Genomic DNA, 6,000 nt, shown 5'->3' with positions numbered 1-6,000 from the left:
AAGTTAGGAGAAAGTGACTGTAAAACCCTGCAGGCTTAGCAGAGGGATTCAAAGAAACATGTAGCCCATGAAGCCACATACAGCTCACTTCATTTCTATTAGAGTGACTTGTTTGTGGCTTGTAAGAACATCTTCAGATTTTTAAATCTCTAGCAATAAATCTAAATAATGAGTTCATTACTAGCGAGCTGCAAGAAAATGTCAAATTTTACATTCAAAGTATTGGAGTATGATTTGACAAGGTGGCTAGGGATGAATTAAGTTTTCCACTTTTGAAATGCTTCTTCCTTCCTTCCCTTGTTTTTGCTGATTGTTTGAACATGTTCAGACTTGTAAGTAAGACTTGTCTGGTCTTACTTCAGCTGATTCAAATATAGCCTAGTGTAACAAAAAAAATTTTTTTTCTGAGTTTTTGTGTGTGTTTGTTTTCTGTTTAGCAGATTCCAACAGTTTACCTTCCAATTAGATGAATGCCAAAACCTGCAGGAAGTCTGGGCAGCAGGGAAGGAGCAGAGGAGAAAGGTGGAAGACTTATGAACAAGAATTAGCCCTTCAGCAAGGCAGGGTGCTCATTTGATTCAGACACAGTGTAAAACCATGCCCTAAATTGGTGCTTTGTAGGCAAGAATCACTGCAGCTGCACTTCTGTATATGTTCAAGATGAGGAGACAAGCAGAGCTGTGGAGATGTGCAGAGCATGCTTTCTGTCACACAGTGCTATCCCTGTCAGCTCCTGGAGTTTTCAGTTTGATTCCCACCCTGAATTTAAAATCCAGCATCTTCAGCATACGTATATAAACAGGCCTTTAACACCCACAAAGAGGAATTGTATCCTTAATTGTCAGAGAATTGAAATTTAAGGGTTTTCTTCCCCTGTCCGGCTTGTACTACATAAATGAACTTTCTGCTAGTTTTTTTGTCTGTAGTCTGGGAATAATCTGTATGAGTCATTGTGCCTTTTCTTTCGTTTAATGTATGAGATGCTCTTGGAAAGTTAGCAGCAACTGGTATTTAAAGTGAGTAACTGTGAGAGGTTATACGGTGAACTTCAGTTTTTCATTTAAAGCTGCTCTGCATTTCAGTGTTAAAATTAATCCCTTATGGAAAAATAAATGTTTCCAAGCAAAAGATTGAAATAGCTTGTTATGGGGTCCCAAGGGAATGAGCACTTAAGTGTATTCCTGGGAGCCTAGTTTCCTGTGCAGCCCTTGCTGCCAGGAGGCAGTGACTGTCAGTGGAGACCTGAGACTCTTGGCCAAAGGAGGTAAGTCTCCTTTCAAGGAAGGTAGTGTGAATTGACTGCTGCTGTCATGGGTTATGATGGCAGGGTACTTGGATGTAAATCTTTGTCTTCAGCTATTTTGTTTTTGTGAAGAAGCTGAAATTCCAGGAGACTTTTTTTTCCTCCAAAGAAATTTATATTAGGAGAGGTTGCAAGCTGTAGACCTTCAGTACTGCAGCTTGGAGGGTATGCAGGTGGAACCAGAAACCTCATTTATAGCATATTTCTCTGGGGATGCTTGTGCAGGTGGGCTGCTCTCTGTCCATGTTTGGAGACTCTTCTACTCAGACAGTCTCAAGTGAATAGCAATCTGCTGTGGAACATAATGTCATATAATCCGCTTTCTGAGAATAAAGTTTATTTTGGTCAGAACTTCTTGTGGAAGAAAACCCATTAAATGTGTGAAACTTTTGTCTTAAGAAGCCAGGACTGCCATATCTACTGGTTCAATCAAAAGCATGGATTGATGGTCAACAATCAAAAATCTCCAGTGCCCAGACCTCTGCAGGGCACATACTGCCCTGGTACCTTTCTTTAGCAAAAGATGCAAAGTACATATTACCTCCAATTAGCTTATGGTCTGTTAAACTAAGCAGCAAATATTTTTCCTATTACCTTTTCTTCTACACCTCAGAACAACAATGTAAAACTTTGATAACCAGTGCAAAGTATTTTCTTCATGGCATGAAAAATGTTCAGCCTTAACCTATTCATTCTGCTGGACTTTGTGTCCAGCAGTGGTAGCAGAGAGTTTCCTGCTACCAGTTTTTTGACATCTGAAAATGCGTCAAAAGAAAAATGAACAGGAAAACTCCCTCTGTTAGGAGGTGGGGGGCAGGGAGGGGAGGAAGAAAAGGGGGAAAAAAGTATCTGTTACATTCCAAAATCAGTCGTAATAATGAAAGTTCACTCATATAATTGCCAGAGTCAGAATGGACAAACATCTGGCTTATTCATCCCTAGCTATACTAACAAAAATATGATATCCTGTTAGAAAAATCACTGATCGTCCTAGTTTATTTTGGCAGTTTTGCACCTTGGTATTTTTCCCTTAAATAAGAATGTATCAGTACTTTACAGCTAGCATGCCTCCAGCTCCAGGTTCACAGTTCATGTGCTTCTGTGACTTTGAACTCTTCTTTTCCTGAGTTTACCAGCAGACAGCTGCACCAGAACAGAGATGTTTACATGTGGGGAGTAAATGGCAACTTGCAGCTCAGATTTTCCATTTCCTTTTACATTGTTCAGGAATCTAGGCTCACAATTTGTGTCCTAAAGCTTTGCATCTGACTTGGCCTTTCATAGTACGAATGTTTTATTTTGACATTGATTTGTTGATAGAAAGGGCTGACTAGGGAGAAGCTACTTTCACTAGAAATTACCCTCAGTATACACGAAGTTCAATTGTGGGTGAAATAGCTTTTTAAGAAATATTCTAAACATCACTTTCTGTAAGGCTTTCAAGCACTATGTAAATGTAAGACTAATGTGGAACCACTTTATGCAGCTTCAGCATGATAGATGTATCTTTAGATGGAGAAAAATTTCATTTTTATTAAGAATGATGATGAAATCTGATTATCTGCTTAAACCATGACACTGTCTATTTAAGCTATTGTCATGTGTAGGTGGTTCCCGGATGTGCTTGGCAATGCAGTAATTACATGAAGGAGGTTGTGATAATTATAAACAAGAAACAAAACCATCAGAGTGATTTGTTCACTTACCTGAAGTGGAATTACAAACTCCAGTGAAGAGTTCGTTCTGTCTTTACACCACCCGACAGACTTGTCTCTATTGCCTAATTTAATATTTATGGGCTTTTCCTTTCCCTTTTGTACCTAATTTTGATATTTTGGGTTCAGGCTCTGAATGAAAACTATTGATGATTTTGTAGCAGGAGTGAGTGAAGTAGATGTTATGTCAGCGATCTGTAGAAAGACTTATGGTAATTGTGTGTTGTGTTTTGCCTACTGTTGTTTTGAAACAAGATTCTGCGGTTACCCTCATGTGTTAGAACATGCTAGCTTTTGGTCACCCTGCGTGCAAGTTTTATGAGAACAAATTATTTGACCTTATTGGATCATTTTGGTGCAGTTTACTTCTGATATAGATGTGTTTATTAATTGCTAGGTTTAACCTATGGCCCACTATTACAAGTAATGTAATGGGAGTGCACTGCTGATACTTTAATTTTTAAACTTCATTCCCAGTGTTTCTTATGATACTTGGGCTCTAAAATTGAAGTATAAAATCAAACAGCAGAGTGTTTGTAGAATTAGGTTTTGCCCTTTATATCACCACACAGTGAGAGAATCCCAAGAGCCCTATTTACTGAAAATTACATACAGAAAATAATCTTTTAGAACTCGTCCAGATCATCGTCGAGTCCTGTAGGTGCAAAAAGGGGATTCAGAATGCAAAGCAGGGCCTGCAAGTGTAATATCCCTGATCTGAGTCTGCATATGTTTACCATGGGGTTGTGTTCTTAGGCTGGCAGTGCAAATACCTGTGTGTCTTCTGTGAGCTCGCTGAAGGCAAATCAGTTACCTCTTTACTTTTATTAGAACTGCTTTAGAACTCTGTTTGTGCCTGGGAGATGAAAGCAAGCAGTTAACATCATGCTGATATCTATTCCAAACCTCCTACCTGCTTGCAGGGCAGGAGCCCAGGTAGCCATGATTCATAGGGGTGGAAAAAGGCCGCTTGGCAGGGGACAGGATAAACAGACATCCATGGAGGGGAGCTGAAGCTGGGCAAAAACTGTGTACGCAGGTAGCAGTGGTTGTGTTATAAACTTTTCTTCAGTTGAGGTACACGACTGCTTAAGTAAATGTTTGTTACCCAAAATCCATGTCAGGTAACCTGTAATCTATAATTGTAATGTGTTGACAAAGTATATATGAGAAATCATAACCAAAATAAATGGCCCAATTTGTGTTGTTACATTTAAAGTTATTAGCTGGTTTATCTCACGATCTCTAAATGTAGACTAGCTTGAAACTTCCTATTCATAGTCTGTGTTTTTCATTGGTGCTTTCATTTGAAAGCAGGAAACAATCTGAAAGTAATTGTATCAAGTGTTTCAGCACAAAGATTTTAAATTATAATAGCTTGGCATATTATTCTGCCTTCTTACTATTCCTTGGAGGAAATAAAATGGAGTTGCAACTTTCATCCAGACAGCTTTTCTACTACATCCTGTTTCCTTCCGCACACTGGAGAAAGCACTGACGTCTCCCTTTCCTCTGCTTCCAGTGAAAAAATTCCATTCCCCACGTTGTAGCACACACTCTGGTGGAAACTGGTGTTGTGTTAGCTTTTCAGATGTCAATACAGTATTTGGGTTTTTTTAGGCAAATGCACATTTTGCCCTCCCTATCAAAGGAAAGCATTGCAGAGAACAGACGAATATGCACAGCTGCTCAGATAGGTGGCCCCCTGCACAGCTCTCCTGACCATTTGCCCTGGCTGCCTACACTGTCCAAAGGGTGGCTTGTACCTCCTCGAGAGAACCATGAAGTACTGTGTGAGCAGTTGCTGTATTTACTGGAAGGCTGACACCTCTGCTTTTCTCCCACTGAAAGGCAGACTTGCAATCCCCCTTTCTCTAAGGAAAATTGACCCTTGAAAAGGCTTGGCATGAAATGGATTAACTCCCTGGAAACTTTGTTTGGAAATGTTAGTAGACTGCTATGTATATACGCTGGCAGTCTCTGGAAGAGACAAATTATTTTCCCACCCTCTCAAGCACTTGGTAGTTTATCTTTTGTTTATATTAAGGATTGATCATGGTTATGTATTCCTGATTCAGAGTTCTCATTAATCACCCTATGCCACATAAGAGATTGAAGAAGAAGAATAGGGGTTACTGGAAAGCAGAAACGTGATCCCTGGCTCTGCTTTTAATATGACTTATCCTGACATTAGCTTTGCTCCTATGAATTACTGTGTTTGTGTAAACCTCTTTTTTTTTTTTTTTTGTTCCATGTTTGCTATGTCTGTTTTTCTCAGGGCTATTCGGAAAAAGATTATATACTTATTACAATGATTTAGGAGAATATTAATCATGATACTTACCATGTTACTATTTCAAGAGGTCCCTGCCCCCCTCAGCATGCCCACCTCCCTGTTTGCTAACACTTGCTTCCTCTCCCAGCCCCAGCAACCATTTCCTCCCTCAGAGCAGATCCACACAGGCAATTGTTTAAGCCTGTGCAAAATGAAAAAGAGGTGGAAAAGGACTGCTGGGGTGAGGACAAATGCCCAAAGGCTGTGACTTCCTAAAGTGCATTGGCTGCCAACAGAGAGATACTTTCTGCCACAGCAACAGAGCAGATCTGTACCTCCTCCTCCTTGACCCTACTGAAGGTTTCCAACCCTGAAATGTTCAATCAGCTGTTGTGGTCACTTCCCCTCCTAAGCATGGGAGACAAAACTGCTGGCAAGAGGGAAAGAGAAGGGAATTTACTGATTTTTACAAGTTGATTATGAGGGTTATAAGAACACGTTACCAGCCCTGCTTGGAGCCAAGTCGAGAAGCATCTGGAGCAAGTATTTTCCCACCCTGGTTTGTCAGCCTGAAAGTCCCTTCACATCTTTCAGAGGCGTGCATTGAGCCCAACTCATTAGTGTGTTCTGGTGGGAAATTGTTACATTGGCAAATTTTCAACCAATGGGAGATTTAATCCCTTCAATTTTTTTATTTGCTTTGTGCT

General features: G+C 40.1%; 1 protein-coding gene across 1 annotated transcript in view; it reads left to right on the top strand.

Annotated features, from left to right (window-relative positions):
- Positions 1 to 6,000, top strand: part of MTHFD1L (methylenetetrahydrofolate dehydrogenase (NADP+ dependent) 1-like) — a 147,399-nt gene that overhangs the window by 75,072 nt on the left and 66,327 nt on the right. The window lies entirely within an intron of this gene.

The sequence above is a fragment of the Lepidothrix coronata genome, unplaced genomic scaffold, assembly GCF_001604755.1.
Source record: "Lepidothrix coronata isolate B3197 unplaced genomic scaffold, Lepidothrix_coronata-1.0 Scaffold94, whole genome shotgun sequence".
Classification (NCBI taxonomy): domain Eukaryota; kingdom Metazoa; phylum Chordata; class Aves; order Passeriformes; family Pipridae; genus Lepidothrix; species Lepidothrix coronata.
This window is presented reverse-complemented; position numbering and strand designations above follow the sequence as displayed.